We start from the raw sequence: 23,481 nt of genomic DNA on the forward strand, positions 1-23,481 counted from the left end.
CTAAAAACCCTCATTCTTTTCTCTCTCCTTCTCCACTTCTCACCTTTGGCTCCTTTTACATTTTATCTATTTGCTCTTAGAACCTCCCTCTCTAGCCCTCACCACTCCCTTTCTCTTCTCTTTTCCTAAGTCCCGCCTTTGGTCTCTCTGTTTCTTCCTTCGTCCCCCTCCTCTTCTGCTTCTCATTATAAAAAAGAAATCTTTCTAAATATGCCAACATTGCACTCATCCCCCAATCACCCCAGTTCAGCACAAAGGGCTGGTTCTTCTGGCTGCTCCATGTGGCCTCCTTGCCCACTGCCTTTGGATTGTGGCCTCATTCATGTGACTGGAAGGGCTAACTGGGGATTTTCCCATGTGGCTGGTGGGGAGGAGGTTGTGAGGGCCATAAGAAGGAGGGTGGAGATAAACGGCTTAGAATCTTCCCAAGGTTCAGTTTATCCTCAGAGGGAAAAAACAAACTGCTTACTTGATAATATGAATAACTCCTTGAAACCTGAAGAATTCTATCAGACTTGCAGGAAAGATTCAGGTTAGAAATCAAAAAGACTGCAGACCAGGAGTGCCACCATGCAGAATGTTTGGTCTTAAGGATATATGGAGTTGGCCTTCTTCCTGTGGTGGGTTGGGAACCCTTTGGCATGGAGGCTGAGGAGGGGCTTTGTGACCCCTAGTTGATCCTTTGGATGTGATCATTCTGGGATTCTTCAGGGAGCATCATGCTCCCCATGCTCTTGGCCCCTTCCCCATCCCCAAACCCCTGACCTATTGCTCTCTGTCCAAGTCCCTGGTCCACAAGGGCACTGACCTAGAGGGTTAGCAGCTCCTCCCCTCCAAAGCCAAGATGACCTTGCTCTTGCAGAAAAGAACACATCTGACACATTCTGGAGGAAGGGCTGAGGAGGGAAACATCCAAGGCCTTTCAATCCTATAGGAACCCAGCCTCTCATAGAGGTTCAGGAACAAGTACCACAGGCAGGGCTGGTACAGGGTCTCAGATGACTCTTCCTCAGGCTGTGACATTGCCCAGGCTGGAGAGAAGTGGTGAGAGAAGGCCTTGGCTTCAGTATTCTCTGCCCTTCTGTCCTCCCTGGACTTCTGAATTTCCACTCTCCTTCCTGCATTTTCCCTCAACAATCTCCCCTCTCTTCCCTACCCACCCCCACCCCACAGCAGCTGGGCTGCTGGAAGTCGATGGTGCTCCTAAGTTAATCAAAAACTCCTGTACTTTGCCCTTGAATCAAGGCCATCATTCCTTTGTCCCAGAGCAATGGAGTTATCTTGCTCTTCTCTGCCTTACATAAATTAGAGAGCAAAGGGGAAGATGGGGGAAGGAGAACGGTACCACGCTGGGCACTCAGCAGACACTGAACTCACAACTGCCCTACCATGGGGCAGGGGTATTCATTTTGCATTTAGGAAACTGAGGTGCAAGCCTTCAAGAAACTTGCCCCAGATCTCACAAATATGAAATGAACAATGAAAAATGCCTCGAGGCTTCCAGTGGAGTTTTGAGGGTGTTTCTAACCCATGATTGAGAAAGTTGAGAATAACTGTGATGTTACGGCTTATAAAGAAGAGTCGAGGTCTGTGTACTGCTTGGGCTCATATGCAGAGGAAGGGCTCTAAGGGGACTTAGAAAGACTCACGTGGTTGGACATTCATTTGAATCCAGAGGTCACCAGAACAGCTCTGTGTAAAAATGGAGAGAGTTAAAGAGCACCCTAAGTTCAGGACACCCCTCCAGGAGCTCTGGAGAATCTTGGTTGGGCCTTGAGAAGATTAGGACCTTGGGATATACATTGATAGAGAGGCCAGAGACATCGGTTTTCTCCCCATGTGGGCTAGGCAGGCCCTTAAAATAGGGAGCCAGCAAACAAGGTTTGAAAAGCACAGATCTGTCCCTGCTCCCCTCCATACCTATTCTCCTGGCCACCAACTCACAGGGCACTCTGAGACACACTAAACGACTCTCCTTCTCTTCTTGGCTGAAGTAATATAAGTTCTTTTTGCTTCCTTCCACCTTCTCTCTCCCACTTGACCTCTCCTCCTTCTTCTGCCTGCTCCTTCACACTTCTCTACTACTATCTGCCCTAAAAAGCAAATTCTTGTCCTAACCAGGAATGTTTGCTGGAATCTGGGAGTCCTGGTTTGGCTAAGGGAGAAGAGGTGGTAACTACAGATCCAATAATAGGCCTCAAGGAATGAAAAATGCCAAAGGAGGAGTCACCAATGGCAACAGATGAGTTCCTGGCAGAAGGAGAAGCTGCGGGAAACATGAGGCTTCCGGAGAGATGTGGGCTGCAGGAATGGAAGAGGCAGATCAGGATAGGGAGCACTCAGGTCCCAGCACTGACCTACAGAGGAGGCACATAGTAGTAGGGGACAGCTGGGGAGGTTCTTCCATTAACACCAGCCAAGTCCCAGCCCAGCCCACCAGGGTGTCTGAATAGAAAGCAAATCCAGAAGAGGGGCTGAGCCAGGAGAGACTGAAAAGTCAATGGTAGACAGGCAGCCGTGAGTCTCACCAGGCATAGCAGCCATTCTAAGGCAGAGTACTCATTCAGGGCCATACCCTCTCCAGGCCTGAGTCTGAGAACAATCTGAAGCCCCAGGAGCAGGCTGCTTGGCCACCTTCCACCACCAGCCCAGGTTAACCCTTGCACAGCTGGCAGCTTCAGACCGCTGACTTGCACATCCAGTCACAGTTTCTAGCATCTCACCATGGAGTGGCCTTCCTCTACCTCCCCAGCCATCTCCTGGGGCACTGACTGTCCTGTCCCTCATTTCCTCCACACAGGGCATGCTCCTGACTCCGGTCCTCACAGAGGGCCTGGCACTCCTACTTCACGAGATGGCCTGAGCTCTCAGCCCTGTGAGGATGGTCTGTCCCCAACACAGTCAATCCTAGAGAAATAGGCATAGAGAGTCTAGAGTGCTAGAACAGACAGACCTCAGCAGCCCTCCTGGGCAAGGAGACAACTGAGGACCAGGGCATACAGGTGCTGAGGGCAACTCAGGATCACCTTGATGAGGAGGAGATCCAAGGTGCTTGGTGCCAAAGAAGAGGTGAGTGGCAGCCCCTGTCAGGGAAAAGGCAGAGGATGGGGAAGGATAAGGACATTCCCAGGCTCTCCCAGGGGAGGGCAGTCCTGTCCTCTTTCTTGAAGGGGCAGGTGTTATTTGAGGTTGGGAGTGGGGCCCTGACTGGCTCAGGGTGGGTTTCTGCAAGTGGCTGGAAGTGAATCACACCTTCTGTCTATGTGTGGGTATGCTGAATCAGTATGTGTTGTCTTACATGTCTGGGGATATAGGCATCACATGTGTGCAATAGGCCCCAGGGTGCTGGCCCTGTGTGTAAGTAGGCTCTATATCTTGAGGAACAATACTTGAGATTGTTCTCAGAAAGTGCTGGCACATCTGTATGCACAGGGACCAGTGAAGGCCTATCTATAGAAACACAAAGTCACTCTCCTGTGACAGCTGTACAGAGATGGCAAGCACCAGTGTGTTCCGAATCCCAGCAAACTCCAGTTCCTGAGTTTTCAGCTCTCCCAGCTAAACTGTGCACAGCTGTGTGCTGCTTTGCTGCAGCCATAAACAGACCTCCCAGGATTTTTCCAGAGGAAATAGAGAAATGTTTTGCTGTCTGCTCTGAGTATTAGGAAAGAGAGTGGGATGGGGCTTGAGAATAGAGCTTCAAAAGAGAGGGACCTCAAGTCAAAGGGGAACAGAAGAGGCAAGATCATTTCCCAAACGTCACAGAGTAGGTGTGTGTCCTGATGGTTTCTAGTTGTGAGGTCCTCAACGGGGCTCCAGCTATCACTTGGGGAAGTGAAGTTCCAGTTCCCAGGATGCTGGATCCCTAGAACCCAGGCCACTGCTGGTTCCCCTCTGCACAGCCCTCTCTTCCTGAGGGTGCAGAGTCCCTCAGTGGGCCTGGGCAAGTCCCCACTGTCTTCTGAGAGAATGAACATACCAGCACACCTCCATACTTTCCACACCGTTCACATCAGGACAGCATGTCAGGGGATGTACCACATATGCACATGCATTCCATGACATACCCAACCACACGCACACACACACACATCACTACCACATTCACACACACACATATCCTATGCCAACATTCCAGAACTACATTTATAGATACCATGCAAACAGCCCCACCACACAGAGACTCTAAACCCTATACTCTGGCACAATGCATGCCCACCCTCATAAACACAATGATCCGGCACACCCATCCCCAACTCCTCATCAAAGTATGTATACCTGGAAAAATTTCCCCCACCCCCATATACAGTTCCAGGCCTTTCCAAGCCAAAAAATAAGCATGATATTGTTCTTAGGCTCCTCATCAAAGCAAATTCTTTAAAGATTAAAAGACTTATCCCCCTACTCTAAGAATGGAATTGCTCATTCATCTATACCCCTTCCGGGCCCCTCTTCAGGGGATAGAAATGTCTCTCTTCTCCCTGTCTGCTTTTTGCCCTCTGGGATAGAAGAGATCTTGTATATCCACCCAGCAAACTCTTATGGAGATATTACTCTGTGCCTGGCAAGTGCCGAGAAAGAGTGAGGCATAGAGTTAAAAAGATGTTTTCTCTACCCTTAGGAAGCTTACAGCCCAGCAGAAGGATGGGACATAGACTGTACTAAAGCTGCTAGGCACATTGCCAGGAAGGGGGATAAAGTCCAGAAGTGGGAGAGGACACCGCTGGCCTCGAATATCAGTAGGCTTCTGGGAGGAATGGCATGCAGGCAGGATTTGACAGATGGGAAGCATTTACCTGTGCAGATCATCCAGGTAGGAAAAAGAATTTGGCTTCACTCTTACTCCACAGAATTCTCTAGCACAATACCCTGTTCTATTGTATTCCTATCACTTATCTGAATTTACCTAGCTTATTTGAATGTTTTTTTCTATCTCCATTCCTATAATATAAGCTAAGTGAAAGCAATTCTGCTGTACTTAGAACAGGGTCTGATGCCCTTTAAATCATGGAAGGAAGGAGGTATAAAGGGAGGGAGAGATCCTTAAGCTCCAGGGCATGGGAACTTGGAGGTCCATCTTGCAGGAGGAAGATGGAGGTGGGCCTTGAAGGCCAGGCTGAAGAAGGTGGACTGCAAACATCCTCCTAATGGAGAGCCATTAGGTTTATGAAATGGCACCCGTGTGAACAGGCCACTGGACCCCTGGGCCAACTATGGAGAGCGCAAAAATGCTTTTGACTGTGGGGCATCTGGGTCTTTGTTGTAGCCAATTGATAGGTAAACTCTACTTTGTAACAGTATTCAAATGCATGGCATTTAGCATTATAGGTTTATATGTAAACCTACTATATCAGTATAGCTTACACTATAGGGGTGGCCCAGACAAAAACAGACTAATAAAATAAACAAGATAAATTCAGATATGTCTTCTATCCTTAGCTTTACCCTCAGACCAGACAACAGGAATCAATCCTAGATGGGGACAAGTTATAATGCAGAAGTCTTGTCTTTGAGAAAACACATTTATATGGAGCAGCCACTTCCATGCATTGATCTAGACTAGACAACACAAGGAATATAGTGTCTTGCTCTTGGTAGAGAAAAGCTCACTTGATTTTAGGTGAAAAAGGTGAGTGGGGCTGAAAGAGAATTCTTTTGCGAGTTACCTGTCCACTTGTCCCTAGCTGGGCACAATGAATGTTATAGGGAGGTTTCAGTTTAAACTTTCTCCTATTGGTGAGAGGTTTTATTTCAGTAAATACTACCCAGAAAGGCCTGGAGGTGCAGGTGGGCACTCTACGGCATCTTTAGCATGTTAACCTGCTATACTGTATGTGCTGAACTCCCTAAGACTTAGCTATCTCAGCTGGAGCCATCTGAAGACTCACCAGCCCTCGAGCTCCTAGTCCTAGAGCTCAAAGATCCAGGGCTGCATGGAGAGGTTGCATGAAAAGGAGGAGCCCTAGCCCTGAGCTGGAAAGAAAAAACCTATGTTCTGGTCTCAACTCCCAGGCACCCCCTCAAAAGCAGAGCACCTCACTTCTCTGTTGGAGTCAGGTCAAGTCAGGTGCCTCAGGCTCCTGCAGGAAAGGAGCACGGCAGCAGAAGGGACCAGACTCAGAGTGACAGAGTGGAAGGACATAACCTCTAAACTCAGAGAAACGGAATTTCAGCCCCAACTATGCCACTGGCCAGCTCTGCTATCCTAGGTAGGTTAGTTCTGCTTTCTGCACTACAATTTCCTCATCTGTAAAATGGAGACAGTCATTACCACTCTGCCTCCTTCAGAGGGATGCCGTGGAGATCAAATGTGACGGAAGAAAAAAGGAATTTGTGTTGCATATACAGGGAAGATGAGGCCATTCCCTCTTCCCTGTGGCATAGGATGTGGCATCAGGAGGGACTAGAAAGGCCCTAGACTCAGAATTATTCAGGAGGCTCTTGTTTCTCAACAATTGACCAGCTCAGTTGAAACTCAGCTCTACAACCCACCAGGTAGATAAACTTGAACCAGGCAATCTCAGCTCTCTGGCCCTTAGTTGCCTTATCTTTAAATTGGAAGAAGAGGAACTAGTACTAGATGGTTGCTAAGGTTTGCATTTGTTCCCTGGACCCTCCCTCCCCAGATTCCAGCTTTTTCTCTTCTGTCCTATCTTACTCTCAGCCAAGTGGATCCTGAAGAGGAGGAAACTGGGCCCCAGTAAATGCATCCACTGGCTGGTAGCTGAGAATGGCTGCAGAATCGGGACAGAGGATAGGACTCACCAAGTAGCAGGACAGCAAAGAATCCAAATTGAGTCTATAACCACTCCCTATACAGATAGGCAGGAGATTGAGGCTTGGGGGTGCCAAAGTGGAGGCTCATTTATAACCCTTGCTTTTTATGCTGCACTTCCTTTCTTTTGTTCAGTCTTTCATTTTCATTCATTCACCTACTTCTGTAGCAAACATTTATAGAGCCACTACTACATGCTAGGCACCACCCTTGGGAACACAGTAGTGAGTTAAGTTCACAACCTAATGGGGGACAGCAAGATAAGTAAACAGATGGTTCCCACCCAGTTTGAGAAGTAGAAGAGTAGCCTGCATCGGGTGCTGTGAAGCACAGATGAGGGCCTGCACCCAGCCAAATGGACAGCTCTCTCTCTCAGACATTGTAGTCAGCCTGCTGAAATGATGGGCAAATACAGAAACTGTATGATGCTCAGCAGCTTAGGGAGTAGTAGGGGAAAAAATGCCTGAGAGAAAGGTTACTGGGTAGAATAATTAATGTTTTGCTAAGGAAGAAAATATAAGCATGTGCTGCTCAACACACAAACACCTCAACCAACAAAACAGCTTGGAACAAGTGGAACCATGGGATTTTTTCCACAAAGATACAGAAAAGAAAAAAAGAATAGAAAAGAAAAAAAGACAGTGGTTACAGATCTCTGGTGGGTGAGGAAACCAAGGCCCATTGCAGGGAATGGCCTGCAGTAGCTCCTTCCCAAGGGACGCCAAACCCAGCACGCAAACTCCACACCTGGCTCTTGACCCAGCTTGCCATTTCATTCCAAGGCGCTCATCTAAGTTACTGAGGCGAGGGGACTTTCAGCACACACTGGTCAAGCATTTTAAGGACTAAGAGATTTATAATTCTACAGGGTACATTCAGATGTTACTTCCAGATATCTGCCTTCCAACCCTGATACTCTCATCTACCTGGAGAAAGTTGTGTTGTCTGCAACTCATGTTCACAATGGAAACACCTGGTTAAATAGGAGGAGCTAGAATAATTATTTTTGTTTCTATTCATGTGAACCGTAAATACGTGCTTGGAATCTCCAGGAAACAGGATGGGCCCAAATTAGCACTTTCCAAAATGATGCCAAAGTTTGATAGGACCTGCTAATTAACACTAAGAAACCTCATCTTCTCAGGTGCATTTCCAGGAGCACTGTCGCTCTGGGGGACAACTCTAGGATTAAGCTCCCCTCTAGAAAAGGTCTGAGCCTTAAGAGACAAAAGTTCAGGAAGGATCCTTTTTCCATTGTCGTCTTCAGAATGCTGAAGGGCTGGGGCCTGATAGAAAATGTATTAAAAAATGTTGCTGCAGCACCAAGCTGCTGACCTTACACTCCACTTTCCTCCCTGACTACAATCAGATCAGTCCTAGAGTCCAGGCAGGGGCAAATCTTCAGCTGTGCAGGGACTAGCTGGAGCATCATATAGCGAGAAAAGCCTTGGCCCCTAGCTCTTCACTGGGAAAGAGTTTTGCCAAACATCTTGGGCAAGGGTAACCCCACTCTGTGTCCCCAGAGAAGATGCAAATCTAGCAGTGCCCACAACATGGGGTGTGTGGGGAGAGGGTACAGGGTTTGCGAATGTGACTGTCACTGTCAGGGGCTGGCAGTATTTGCAGCTCTGGCTCTGGGACCTGTGGTCAGCCTGAGGTCTTCCTCCACTAGAGCTGCCTGCTTGGCAATTAGAGATTGCCACATGTGTCTGCTGTTCTCCCCTCCTTGCTTCCCTCTCCATTTGCACCCAAGGCGTGAACACACCTTTTGTGAGTGTTTGTATCTCTACTTGAACTTGTAATAGGCCAGGTTTTGGCCATCCAGCTCTTAAGAGTGCTCTGTTAAAGTCAACATAGATCTGGACCAGAATCCCAGCTTTACCGGATATTAACTACTTGGTCTTGACAACATCTTTAACCTTTCTTCAACAATAAAATAGCAAAAATATTTACTTTACAGATTTATTATATTAAATGAGAGGTTATTAGAAAGCATCTTGGTGATGTTAGTTCCCTCCTTCTTTTGTCTAAAAGTCTTAAGGAAACAGACTCTAAGAGATTTGTGTGCTCTTATTGAAGTGCTCTGGGGATAAACACCCGCGAGGGGGATGAAGGAAGCAAGATTGGGTATAAAGAGAAGTGGACTTTCATGCAGTGGTAACGAAGGCCTTAGCTGACCTGATGGGGAGTTCCGGGGTTGGAATGGCCCTGCAGAGATGTCCTACACTGAAGTAAGGGGGCTGGGTCTTGTACCCCATATCGACCTGTCTTTGGATGCACACTATCTCCGCACCTCAGGAGGAGCCATAACCTTGGGCAATGCCGCTGAGGGTAATTCTGCAGAGATAGAGCTGTGTGCTTTCCCAGCCAACCAATAGGCAGCTGAGCAGTGAGTCCCTCCAGACTAAAGAGGTTCTGGACAATGCATCCCAGTAGCCACTACTACAACATCTCATCACTCTCTCCTCCTCTCCCAAAAAGTGAGTTAAATTCACTCTATAGATACTCTTAGACTTAACAATGGGGCTACAACCTGATAAACCCATTGTAAGTTGAAAATATTGTAAGCCAAAAATGCATCGAATACACTTAACCTACTGAACATCATAGCTTAGCCTAGCTTACCTTAAATGTTCTCAGAACACTTACATTGACCTACAGTTGGGCAATTAGCTTGAGTTTCATCTCAAGAGTAATTGCCTTCCTCTTCTTCTTCTAACCAGAAGCAGGACACGTGAAAACGCAAAACACCGTTTCCAAAAAACACTGCAACACAGTACACTATAGAGTATCGGTGTTTCCCCTCGTGATCCCATAGCTGACTGGGAGCTGTGGCTCACTGCTGCTGCCCAGCATCATGAAAGAGTATAGTACCACATATTGCTAACCCAGGGAAAGATCAAAATCCAAAACTGAAAATATGGTTTCTACTAAATGCATATCACTTGTGCATCATCATGTAGTCAAAAATTATAATTTAAACCATCATAAATCAGGTTCTGACCGTAGTAGAGAGGAATGAGAAGGCTGTTATTACTATTAGGGCTCAAACTCTCACATAGCTGTGTGGCAGGGGTTGCAGGGAGCATAAAATGCCATAATAAAAACTGTGAAGTGCTCTGAAAATTGTGGCATTACTATTGCATGGTAACTGCACATACTATAAATTCAGTCAGTCTTAATTCCAGTTATTCTTTCTTGTGCCCCATAAGTTTGCTCCTCCCTGTCAGGCTGTTTGTCCTTTTACGAGGTGAGAAAAATGGATCACCATAGCCATGGCCCACCTAGAGGACACTGGAATGCTCTGCTACAAGGCCTGGTAAGGAAGCTGCTGCTTACAGGACAGGAGCGGGTTGGGTGTGCAGGCAGCAGGTATCTGAGCCCCTGGATGCCGTCTTTTGAGGGGAGTTGGACTCAGGCCTGGCTTTCCAGATGTTGAAGAATAATGTTTAGGTGTCTGAACAGGAGATAGCGGATGCAGTACACTAAAGTACTTCCTTCAAGTGCCTCCTTTGTTGGTTAACCATGTTCTGGCAGTAAAGTAGGTGGCTCTCTTGGCCCACTTACCTCTCCTACCCCTGCTCCTGAAGGAAGTCTCAGTTGCCACATTCATCTTTTATCAGCCTCCCTCTCAGGGAGAGAGATGTGCCTGAGAAATATTCTTTAAATCAGCAGGGTTGCCTCTACCTACAATGTGTATATCTAGCCCTCCACAGAAGTCTATCATATTCACTACACACCGCCCACCCCACCCCACCCCACACACACCCACTAATCTTTGGACATCATTTCTGGGTGTTTCAGAAGCCTGGTTATATTGCTTTTTCTTTCAAGCAATTGTGCTGGACTCTTCCACTTAGACCGTTTCACCCAATTTAATTCCCTTTTTCTCTTCTCAGCCCCCTTTTACTCTAAGTCTTTGATGGTGAGGAGAGAGGGGGTCTTCAATTAAATTTCCAATACTAGTGTCCTCTACAGCTGAGGAGTTAAAGGTACAGAACTGGCATTCCACTAAGGCTCCCATACCATTTTTCTGCGTAACTATAAACGTTGGCCTCTGAGGGAGGTGATTTGAAAGTCTCCACACCAGCATCCTAGAGTCTGCCTAAGCCTCCCATTTGCTTCAGCTGCAGATCTCCAAGAACAGAGGGAAAGAAGCCTGAATTCTGGTAAGACCACTCTAGCCAGCATCATCAGCATCACCTGAGAATTTGTTAAAATACAAAATCTCAGGCCCACTTCAGACTTTGGTGGTGGGGACTCCACCATCTGCAATTTAACACCGGCTTTCTAGGTGATTCTAATGCACAGGAAAGAAGAGTATGCAGGAATTCTCCTTCATTCTACCTTCAGGAGAGCATGGTTGGCCTTGACCCTTCCTCAGAACAGGACAGCCACTAGCACTAGTGCCACCAGGTCTAAAAAGCAAAGGTGGATGTGGCCTGTGGGCAGTGTCAGAGGTTCCTGGGTAGGTAGTGAGGAAGGAGTCCAGAAGGACTTGTGGAGTTCTGGAAAGCAGCCCAACTTTTATAGGGATCAGGCCTCTCCAAAGACCCTAAGGCAAAGGAGTGGTGCTTGAACTGTATGCATTACTATCCATCCCAGAGTCAGCCTCCTATAAGTGCTTCATTTCCCAGGAAAAAACCTAAAGCTCTGGAAAGTTAAGTCTCTCAGAAAATTAGTGGCTGAATCCAGACTCAGGCAGAAAGGAACTGATCTGGGAAAAAAAAAGTCCCAGCTTTAGGGATTACAAGGATTTGTTGATTATTTAGTAATTTGGCAAACAGCACCTAAAGACTGCCACTACTGCATGTTTATCTGCACCAAGCCAGTGTGGTAGGGGTGATCATTTCCATTTTTCTTGTGTAAGCATCCATAGGTGAAGTCATTCTCCTAAAGTCTATAGCTTGGAAGCAAGTAGCAGAGTCAGGGTTTGAATCCAGGTGGCCATCTATAAACCCAGAATTTGACCCATAGATGATTTCTCCTGTGGGGGCGGGGAGGGAAATCCTAATGGCCAATGCCAACAGCTCCTCTTGTCTCTAGAGAAGCCCATGCATAGAGATATGTCCCAACAGTTCCCCCAGGGACACAAGCCAGCTCTGCTCCCAGTGCCAGCCTAAGAACATGCAGAAAGGGCAGAGGAGAATCAATTGGGGAAGAGGGGCTTTGGCTGTACCCTTACACTTCACTAGACTGAGGGTCCACCTCAGGACCCTGACTCCCTCCTCTAGCCTGCAGTCTCTCCCACCTTCAGTTCAGCACATCCTCTATTTATGTGTTTTGTTTTGTTTTGATTTTTTGCTTCTGTGGTTCTCCCTGGATGAATGCTCCTTTCCCTGGATTTACAGCATCCTCCTGTGGTGGGGTTGATGTCACTTTAATGAGAGTTACAGCTGCCTTCAACTGTGACTGCTGCATTCCAATTTATTGCCTGGCCTCCGGGAGCCCAGCAGGACTTCTCTCTGGCAGGGAGGGGTGGCCCTGCTCCCTGGCCTGGGATTGGGTAGAGGGCGGAAAATAGCAGTCTCCTCTTTATGCCTGGAGACAGCTGGCCCAGCTCTGAACTAGGACTTCTGGCTCTTTGATGGATCTCAAACAGGGAACAATAACAATTGGGAAAACAAATAATATTAAGAATGAAGACAATGGGAATTAGGTAAGAGTGTATGTGTGTGCAGAGATCTCTCTGCTTTCCTGACCCCATTCTCCCCATACACCCCTGTGAGAATCAAAGTTCTGAACTGGAGAATCCAGGGCAGAGGAAGGTGGAGGCAATCACAGAAGGCCTTTTGTTCCCTAGTTGAATCCAGATGTGGTCAATAGTAGGGGTAAGGGAAGGAGGGGCACTGGAGGCAGGCCTGGTGGGAAGAGGGGAACTAGGAAAGCACAACTCCCAGCAGAAGTGCAAGAGGTAGTCCGAAATCATATACAGATTTCAGTGTCTTCTGACTGGGGTCTAAAACTGTCACCCTAAGTTAGCCTAGTTAATAATGAAGTGGTGTTGCCGATTGCTCAAGCACCTATGGGAAAAACTGCTACTATTTATATTAGGTACCTCTTACTATGCAGCCAAGCCTTCCAGTTATATGGACTTTCCCCTCGGCCCAGCATCCCTGCTACAGGCCCAACTGTGGAGGCAAATGCCTAGCCCACACCAAGACATAAGGGGATAGCATGGAGTCCCAGGGTACTGAATACATTTCGGTACTTCATTTAGTTATCACATCAACTCGATGAAATAGGAATTATTACATCCATTTTACTAAGAACTCGGGCTCTAAGGCTTAAAGGTTTAGTCACTGGTGCAATACCACACAGCTAGAAAGTGGTAGAGCTCATTTTGGAGCTATGGTATTTGCTCATCTTTAAGCAAGCCAGAAGTTTGGGGGAGACTGACTGATACCATCAAATGGCCAAAGACCCACTAGCTCCTAGAAATCTTAAGTAGGCTCAATGTTGCCCCACAGCCATGCTGGAGACACTCCCTCCCAGGGGCAAGACCTTGGCCACACGTATATCATGCCCCAGCTAGGTTTACACTCCACCTTGCCCTCTTGGGAGGTCGGAGTCATCTCCCCAATAGCTGTAGAGAGGGAGGCCAGCACTGTCCAGGAGAGCATAGGGTACAAATTCTCCTACTGGCTGTTGACCCCAGAGAAAGGAAAGGCCTGTCCCTGTTCTTCACCACTTCTCTGTTGCCTCATCCTCCTCACAAACAGGAAGTCCATAGTCAAGTCCAAAGGCACAGCTGGGAGAGGGAGCCAAGGGCTGCAGCAGTATGGACACCTCCCTTGGCTAGCCCCTCTGGAACCCAATGTAGAGTGAACACTTGGCCTTGAGCAAGAGGCCATGACTGGAGTTGGGAACTCAAGCTGTGTGAGTGCAGAAGGCCCTGGATAGCATGAGTAGGAGCTCAGACTGTGGAGTCAGGTGGGCTGAATGTGATCCTACTTCTGCCACACTATCTGTGTGACTTTGGACAGAACACTGTGCCTCACTGTGCCTCTCTGTAAAGTGGGGAAGTCAGAGTTCCTATCTCTGGAGTGCAAGTGGGTATTAAGTGGGTATTTATATATGGGATCCCATATTTAAAGCATTGGGGCCAGTGTGTGCAGTGTAGTGAGTGCTTGAGAAGTGTTAGCTATTATTGTTTTAGATTAGATTCTATATCCCATGTCACAGCTTATTCCAGCATCAGTCTCCTATGTTCATTATGGGTAGAAAGAACCTTTTGGATGACACCATTCAGTTTTCCCAGGTCTCCACCAATCTCTCATTCCAGAGACCCAAGGAACCATAGAGGTATTAATTAGCAAAGCCTCAGGACAGGCCCAGGCAGTGAAGGAGTCTAGTAGATGTTAATTGGTACTATCAGATCTTTGCCCAGTTAGAATGAAGCAGTGTAGGCTATAATAGCGTATCTATCCTTGGGGTTCACAATCTACCCAAGAATGCACCCCAGAGCATCTGTGGTGGGTGGATAGGCAGGCCGCTCTGCCCCTACTCCCAACTTCACAGGGCCCAGCATGTGAGAACAGTAGGGGAAAGACAGGGAAGTAGAAGGGATGGGGCTACCATCTCCTTCATAAGGTTAGCCATGTTCTCAGGCTAACCAACACTCTTTGAGTGCAACCGTGATGCAGGCACTTCATGTATACCAATATCAAGGGCTGTGAAAGATGCCACTCTCTAGCAATGGCTCTCAACAAATTTAATAGCAGCTTGTTTGAAATGCATAGTCCCAGGCAATGCCCTCAGTGGTTGAAGTCCAGGGACTTATATTTTTAACAAGCACCCAGGGGATTAGTGAGGTTTGTCTGCAGGACCACATTTTAAAGAACACTAGTCTGATGTTCGTATGTCCAATATTACATATTTAGTGAAAAGCCATGGGTATACAATAAATGCTGATTGGTGAAATAATGAATGAGTGAATGAATAGAATGGAAAGGCTATGAATCATCCTGTAGTGTTTGAGCAAAAGATCTGCCTTCCTCTAGGAATTCCCTTACTCGGGGGAGAGGTGGGCCTTCATCCCCAGTTCACTTGCTTGTGTGCCTGGGGCCAGACTTTCCTACTGAAGGTGAAAGTTGCTGTTTAAGTTCTAAGGGAAATTCTAGCCACACAGGAGAAATCTGGCAGAGTCCCTCTCAAGCCTGGAATCTATCCAGAGAAGTCAGGAATTCCTCTGGATTCTATTTCCAGAAAAATGCAATTACACACAAAGGTTTGCCTATTATTTCTAGAGTTCTGGACCCTGAAGCTATCAGGGTTTAAGAATTCCTCCAGTGGTATCCTTTCATCTGTAAGTCATTGTTCATAGCAGAGACCTGGACAAAGAAAAAGGAAGACCAGGAGGAGGGTCTGGGCAGAAGGGCAGCCAGGGCACTGCCCTCTGGGGCAAAAAACCAAGCTTTGGGCCTTGGTTTTTTTGTTCCTTTCTCTCTTCTGGGAGAGATGGGGAGCAGTTGGACAGCAGAGTCAGAGCTGGGGGTCTGCAGGACATTGTGCAGGAAGCAGCTGAGGTTCTCGAAGTGTGTCACAAAGTGAGACTCCATATTCATTCCAGGGAAGGCAACAAAGGAAGGGGAGGAAAAGTTTTACTAACCCCCACTTGGTGCAGGCACCTTGCTAATCGTATGTCTGACCATATTAGTCCTCACTGTAGCCACCACAGTAGGAACTAACACCCCCTTTTCACATGTGAGGGAGCAGAGACTCACTGAGGGCAGGGGGAGACTTTACACACCCACTTTCGCACAGCCAATAAATGGCAGAACCAAGATTTCAAAACCAGGACTAACAAATACCAAAGCCAGGATCCCCTCTAATCTATGGGACTGGAATGGGCTCAACCTCTGCAAGCCCACTCCCTCCCAAGGGACAGTTGTCCTCCTCTGTTGCCACTGACAGCCCTTTCACAGGTTCCCTTCTGTTTTTTGCAGGAAATAAGAATTTCTGAATGGGCATCAGATCTCTTCCCTTCTGCCTTCACCGTGATGGCTTGGATCACCCTGATGGCCTCCACCCCTGCCCCACACAAAGTCTTGGGTTTGAAAGCTTCTCTGGTTTCCTCTGACTTGTTCAAGGGCATCTGGGCAACACAAGCACAGAAAGATCCCCAACTTCCAGGAAGAAGCCAAAGTTATTTCAAAAAATTAAGAGTCAGTCTCTGTATAGATGACACAGACACTGAAACATTTAGGAGAGACTGTAGGCAGAGCCAGAAGCCCAAGACCTCAGGATGAGACTTCGGCCCGAGGTCTAGCTCCACCACTTTCTGGTGCAACCTTGGTCAAGTACATTCACTTCTCCAATTTCCTCACCTCTTAAGTGAGTAATATACCAGCCTGCCAGAGATATTATGAGAATTAAGTAAGAAAATGTTAATTCTACTTTTAAAAGGGGGGGGGGGTGGAAGGAGGGGGATTGCTTACCCAGAGTCATGCAGCTGATTAGTTCTAGACTCAAAACTTTAACCCATATCTTTTTGTGTCCCAGTCACTAAATCTTTATACAATACCTTCGGTCTCTTAAATGGTGTCTAGTCAATAATCTGGGATTAATGAGTGCATAGACCTTTCTATATTGCCCTAACGAAATACTTCAGTACTTTACTGTTTCACTTTTTGTGGAAAAAAAATATATTTTTAATTGAAAGAACAGAGATTAATATAATAAGCCTCCAGATTTTAATAAAAAAAAAGTAATTAAGAGAATGAATCCAAAGTTCCAGGCTTGGGCTTACCTTAAACAATTGATGAATAGTCACCCAATTTCTCATCATTTCATTTTTAATAATAATATTATCATTATTATAAAAATAAATGAGGTATTTGGGGGAAATAATTTGAAATTCCAAATAGAAAATATAAAATGAGAAAAAATTTTTAAAAGCTGGAAGTAAATTTAATCATCTTTTCTCATCTGTAAAATGGAAATCACAGTAGTACCTACTTCAAAGAGTTGTTCTGGATTTGATGAGAATTCATGAAAAGCCTCAGACCTTCTCCAGAATATTAGCATATGTAAATGAATCCTATTATTGATCACACTCCTCTGATTTGCACAGGGACACTAAACGCAGGTCTGAGGAACTGTCTACACGAAGAAAAGGTGGAAAACTTAAATTCAAATCAAGAAGATTTGTATTGGACATTAGGAAGAACTTTTTAGTTGAAAGCTGGCTAAGATCCTGTACTTGCACAGTAGTACCTAAGTTCCCTCAGGACATTATAGGGTGCTTTCCTTTCATAGAGATTAAAAGAGAGATGAAACACTCTGTCTCAAGGGCTACTAGATATGGTCCTAGCTGGAGGCATGAATTAAAGTTTATGTCTGGGGGGCTGAGGTCAACCTTTGCAGAAAGTGTTATTATTCACATTCTATTGATTCATATTAGAATCATATTCATATTTCTTTAAAATATTTTCTATAAGATCACATAGGAGAAAAATAATTATGATTAGAGTAAGCTATCAACTGTTTATGCCACGGCATGTTCTATAACTATTAAGAATGACACGTGACTGTGTCAATATATGAAAATATATGTATGAAAAAATGTTGAGAAAAGCAGAACAGGAAACAGAGCATGCAGTGATAATTTCATAAATGTCACAATGCTCAGAAGATAATTTGGAATAAATATCGATCAGGTTTTATTCTCTCTCAAGTAGCCTAAGGCCATTATATGTGTTTTAAAAAGTTTATATATATATATATATGTATATATATATATACACACAAATATATATATATATATATATATAATGGGATACATAGGTGAAGCACAGGAGATATTTAGGACAGTGAAACTACTCTGTATGATATGATAATAGTGATACATCATTATACATTCATCAAAACCCATTGAATGTACAACACCAAGAGTGAACCCTAATGTAAATTATGAACTCTGGGTGATAATGATGTATCATTGTAGCTTCATGGATAACAAAGGTAGCACTCTGGTGGAGGATGTTGGTAGTGGAGGAGGCTGTTTGGGGTTGGGGCAAGGAGTATATGGAAACACATACCTGCTATTTTATTTTGCTGTAAACATAAAATTACTCTAAAAATAAAATGTATAAAATTTTTTTAAAGTTCTGTTAGAATGATAATCAAAAATATGTATTATATGTGTGTGTGTGTATGTTATTGTTTTCCCATCAATAAACATGATGTATTTTCCATTTGTTCAGAACAATAAAATAAATCTTAAAAAAAAAAAAAAAAGACATGACAGTGATGGTGGTTCTGAGATCCAGGTTTAGAAGAACGGGTATTACTTTTTCTGTTAGATAAGAGATACAACCCCCAGTTCCAGCCCAACTAGCACTTGACCTTCCTTCTCTTGGCAATGGTAGGCCCTTCCTACAATCTCTTGTCTAAAGCCCCAATGCTACCATCTGCCAGATAGGAGCCAGAAAAAAAAAAAAAAAATGGAGATGTTAAAGGACCCCAGCAGCAACTGTGACAGGAAAAGCTGATGGCTCTGGTTAGAAATGGCCCCTGTCGAGGCACAAATTGCTCATACTCTGACCTCTGATGAGAAGGCAGGACTACTCATCTCAAACCACAACATGTACATTCATTGTGTAAGAGCAGTAAAAAACTGGTCTAAAAATCCAACTGATTTTTTTCTTTTAGTAATCAGTTCCCTTAGAGTTTTGCATAAAGGAAAGGATATATTTACCCATGCAAAGTATAATAAACACAAGGCATCCAACCCTGCAAGTTCCCCTCCTCTTGCTGCAAGCAAACTAAGGTCTCTGTTGGAGCTGAGGATATAGCTCCACAGAGCAGAGTCAAGGGTTGGGGGTGCCCCCTGGTGATGGAATTTCTAGGGCATGAGGGGACAGGATGTTCTCAGGGCCAAACATCTGGGTTTCCCATGGTCTATAGTATACTCTGTAACTTTTGTGGTTTTTCAGGGATGAGGAACACCACAGGCAAATGGCCTGAAGTCCTTTGCTGATGAAGTGGCTCTCCTGCTACCTGAAGAGCCCTGTTCTCCATGGACCACACAAACAATAAGATTCTTGACAGCGGGGACTGTGTCTCAGATTCTCTCCCCACAGCACAGTGCCAGGTACACAGGACTATAGAAAACCTCATTAATGAGCACCCTCTTTGTACAACCTGCTATGCTGGGCTCCAGGTGGATACAAAGATGGGCCAGATCCAGTACACCCCACTTAGAGCAATGAAATGGAAGTCCTGTGTGGTGTTGCAGGAGGGTAGACCTGGCTTCAGAATGCTAAACTTCTATCTGAGCGACAGCACTCATAGCTGGCCTCAGTTCTTTCGAACCTTCTGGTTCAAACCCAATGCTATGAAATCATTAGAACACAAGGCAGTGGGTGAAAAGTCCCTGAAGAGTTACCGAAAAGGTAAGAGCTTTTCCAGGCTTCCCAAACTCGATTCATGTTACACCCAATTGCCCAAGCTAAAACCAGGAAGTTGTCCTTGACCCCTCCCTCTCACCTTCAAGTCCAAAGAAATATCAAATTCTCTTTCCAAATTCTATTTATAAAATGCAGCTGAAGTCCAACCTCTCTATATATTCCCCACTGCCATCGCCAGGGTCTGAGCTACCATTATTTCTCATCTAGACTGCTGCACTCCACTTGATCATTTTAAAACACAGGTCTGATCATGTCACTCTCTTACATAATACCTTTCAGTGACTGTCCATTGCTCTTAGGATAATGAAACAAAACGAAACTCACATGTTAACATTGCCTGCTAGGCTCTGCATTACTTGGTCTCTGCCCAACTTTCCTGTGTTATACCTAGGTAGTTAGCAAAGTTTCTGGGGAGCCCACCAGATTAAGGCTCCATACAGAAGCTGTTCTCTTTACCTGGAACGTTATTTTTGCTGATCAATCCTGATTCATCTTTAAAGTCAGCCTGGATTTCGCTGCTTTCCAAGGCCTCCTGGTCTAGGCTAAAGTCTCCTCTAATTCTACATGGCACCAGTTATGATGATTGTAATTTAAATATTTGTCTTTGCACTTATTTTTTAATGTTAACTCTCTTTGCAGCAGTCAGTTTTATCTCAGGTTTTATTTACCTTGTTCCACTGCTGTAACCACAGTATCTAGTATAGTGTCTGAATCTAGATGACTGACTGACTGGATGGATGAATGAATGAATGAATGAATGAATTAGATGTCCAAGCAGGGGAGCAGGAAAGGTATCCTAGAAAAACAGCATGGAGAAGGAGATGGTTATGTTTGGAAATTTCAAGAGTCACAGGTCTGGAATAAATGAGCTGACAGGAATCTTCTCTTGCAATTCGGATCATTCAGGCTTCCTTTTCCTTCCTAAAAATAGTTGATTTAGCCCAACTCCAGCTAAACTTTTCCCCAGTATGGTTTTCTGCCCAGAGAGACCAGCTGCTCACCCAACTGTCCTGGTCTCTCTTCCTGTTCTATTCTCTGTACAGGCCCACTGCCCCTCCAGTCCACTTTCCTACCACACCCTTGAATTTATGTCACTGAGTAATTGTGTGATGCTATAAAACTAATTTGCATTTCTGCTTGGGCAGCGAAGTAGCTAAAACTTTGCAGTTTGCCTCAAGAGGCAGAGGAAAGCATCCCCAGCTCCCTCTCAGACTCAGAGCACGAGTAGCCAGCCCTATCTGCAAGGGCCCAGTAACAGAGCACTAAAACAGAACCCAAAACAAATGACAGCCACAGAAAGAAATTGAAAGAATAATCTTTCTACTGGGCAAAGATAAGCTCCCTATCACATTCTCCCCATCTCCTGATAGAGTTCACTGGTTCAGTTTCCCTTTTGACCTTCCATGGGACTCTGTCAGCACCTGTTTTCTCGGTCACAGATTGGGAGATGGTGTGTCATTTCCCTTCCTGCCAACTCGAGACACATCAAGATAGAAAAGCAAAAGGGAAGTGCCTACCAAGGTTCGGCTGCCCACTTCCCAGTTTTGAAGGTCTCAAGCAACATGAAACTGGAAGACCTAAAGAGAATAAAGAGAAAAAGTGTTTCTGAATGTGTGATGGTGTGTGTGTGTGTGTATGTGTGTATGTGTGTGTGTGTGTGTGTGTGTGTGTGTGTGTATGTGTGTGTGTGTGTGTGTGTGTGTGTGTGTGTGTGTGTTTATGGAGAGTGGACCAGGGGAGTAGGAAAGCAGTGTAGATCACACAAAGATTTAATATTTGATACCATGGGAAGAATAAACAGTATTAAATAATATTAGCCACCATATATTGGGCCTTTACTATGTGCCAAACATGCTGTGAAGTGTTTTGAACTCAATATTTCATTTAATTTTTAAAACAACCCAGTGAAGTATTTATATGTCCATTTTACAGTTGGAGAAAGAAGCTCACTGAATCACACGGCTCTTAAGTAGCCAAACTGCAGGACTGAGATCCTGATGCTTTTGCTTTGAAACACAACTCATAACTGCTTTCCTAAGGCTAGAGTTCAGAAAGAAAAGGAAATTGGTTTATGGTGTGGCAGAGGGCTTGAGATTAGACATGAAGAACGTTCTGATGATTAGGGCCATTTAGTTGTTAGGGCCATTTGGTTGTAGTCAGGGTAATTAGGCTTGTTAGGGCTCTTCCTCTGAGGGCCTTTACATTTAAGATGAATGGATGCTTCTGTACCTGGCTAGTTTAAGGGAAACATTCTGTGTTCCCACCATGGGGCTGGCCTGTTTGAACTGACAGCTTTGCTAGGGTATGATATTACCACACATGAAACCATTAGATTACAGGAGAAGATAGCACAGGATGTGTGCCCAAATGGGGCTGGAAGAAAGAAAGAGCCATAGGCAGGCAGATGCTACTGTGGTTAAAAGCAAGAGCTCTGTGGTCAGGCAGACTTGTGTTTGAGTCCCTGCTGGCTCTCCTGCTTGTATGACCTTGGGTATGTTACTTAACCTCTCTAAGCCTAGGTTTGCTAGTCCATAAAAAGAGGCTAAGAATAGAACCTATTTTGGAGGGTTGCCATGAAAATTTAAAAATATGATACATGTAAAGTGCTTGGTACAGAACTTAGACATAACAAAGATACAACGAATGGTAGATGCTATTATAATTGTTATTGTTGGAGTACAGAGGGAAGATAGTGCAATAGGAGCAGAGCTACATGTCAGTCTGTAGCTGAGAAAGTCTTCCCGGGAAACTCAAGTTTTGTTCTGAATCTTGAAGAGCTGGTCAGGTAAAATCAAAAGAAAGGAATAGAGACAGAGGTAGAGCTCACAGAGTGAGACTTCAAATTTTCTATCTTAAAAGAAAAACATGATTTGATTTGTGGTCGAACTGAAGAAGAAAGTTGATTATGGGAGAAGAGGTGGTGGAAAGAGACGAGGTCTTCTATCCTTGTTTCTAAACGAATAATTTGAATAGAGACAGAGACAGCCTCAGAGACCTAAATAAGAAGAAGAAAGAAGAAAGAGTAAAGAAGAAAGAAGAAAGAAGAAAGAAGAAAGAAGAAAGAAGAAGAAGAAGAAGAAGAAGAAGAAGAAGAAGACGAAGAAGACGACGACGACGACGACGACGACGACACAGAGCATTTTTTGCTTCCTTCTTCTGGTGAGGGAGCTGAGACTATGGCTGGGGGCAGAGCTGATGATGGATGGGAAACAGAACCTGAAACAGGGAAGTTATGATATGTGGGTGGAGGCCCTAATGACTATGTGGGCTGACTCACATGGGAAGACCTAGCTTTAAGGCCGAATTGACGTGGGTATCCTGTCAGTCAGGAGGACAGTTTTGAGACCCTGGGTACTTCTCTCTTCTTCAGTCCTGCTAGCAGAGGATGGGAGGCCATCTGGGAGCAAAGACTGTTTGTGCTAATCCATTATTCTCTGACAGCCTGCCTTATCCCTCTGATATGATGAAGATAAACTCCTTGGGGGCCAGGATGGTTCTCCAGAAATGATGCTGTTTGTTTTAGATCCTCTGTGTTTAACTGTCTGTCAAGTACCAACTATCAACCCCTTATATTAAGCATCATCACCAGGGCATTTGTTTTAAAATGCAAAATTTCAGGTTTTTTTCCCTAGGGAGTCTGATTGGCTAGATTTGGGGATGAAGTATATGTTTTTAACAAGTACCCAGGTTATTCTTTTGGTGAGGCAAATTCAGAAAACACTGAGTTAGATAATCCCTCGAATCCCTTTTAATCTTAAATTTAGGCAGCAAAGTGTAGTAAAAAGAGCCCTGGGTTGGTAGTAAGGAGGCGGATTTTGGCCTGACTCTGACCCTGCAGTTCAAGGGAGTCTGTCTCTGCTATTGATCCCTTCACAGTACCTGCATGCCTGGGTACCTGTTGTCATCTTTGGTGCTGATAAGAACCCTGTGCTGAGGAAGATCTAGAAGAGGAGGAGGCTGCAGAGCAGGGCATTCACCTATCTGCCATCAAGATTACAGAAAAAAGTAGGGGAGGCCTAGAATAAATGGACATCAGAACACAACAGGTTCCAAGCATCCCCTGGGGCATACTCCTGCATGGGCTTGGCAAGACACTGTAGGTCTCAGCAACTCCCACTACACAGGGTGACACTTAGGCCCAAAGAATTTTTAAAACATGCCCAAAGCACACAGCTAATCAGAGGAAGCAGGAATCCAGACACCTCTGCTTTCACCCAGTTCATTGTTGGGGTGCATAGCTGGGCAGTCCTATTTTCTTGGGCCTTGTGGAGAGAGCATCCCGAGTTCCTGGAC

The sequence above is a fragment of the Rousettus aegyptiacus genome, unplaced genomic scaffold, assembly GCF_014176215.1.
Source record: "Rousettus aegyptiacus isolate mRouAeg1 unplaced genomic scaffold, mRouAeg1.p scaffold_m13_p_5, whole genome shotgun sequence".
Classification (NCBI taxonomy): Eukaryota; Metazoa; Chordata; class Mammalia; order Chiroptera; family Pteropodidae; genus Rousettus; species Rousettus aegyptiacus.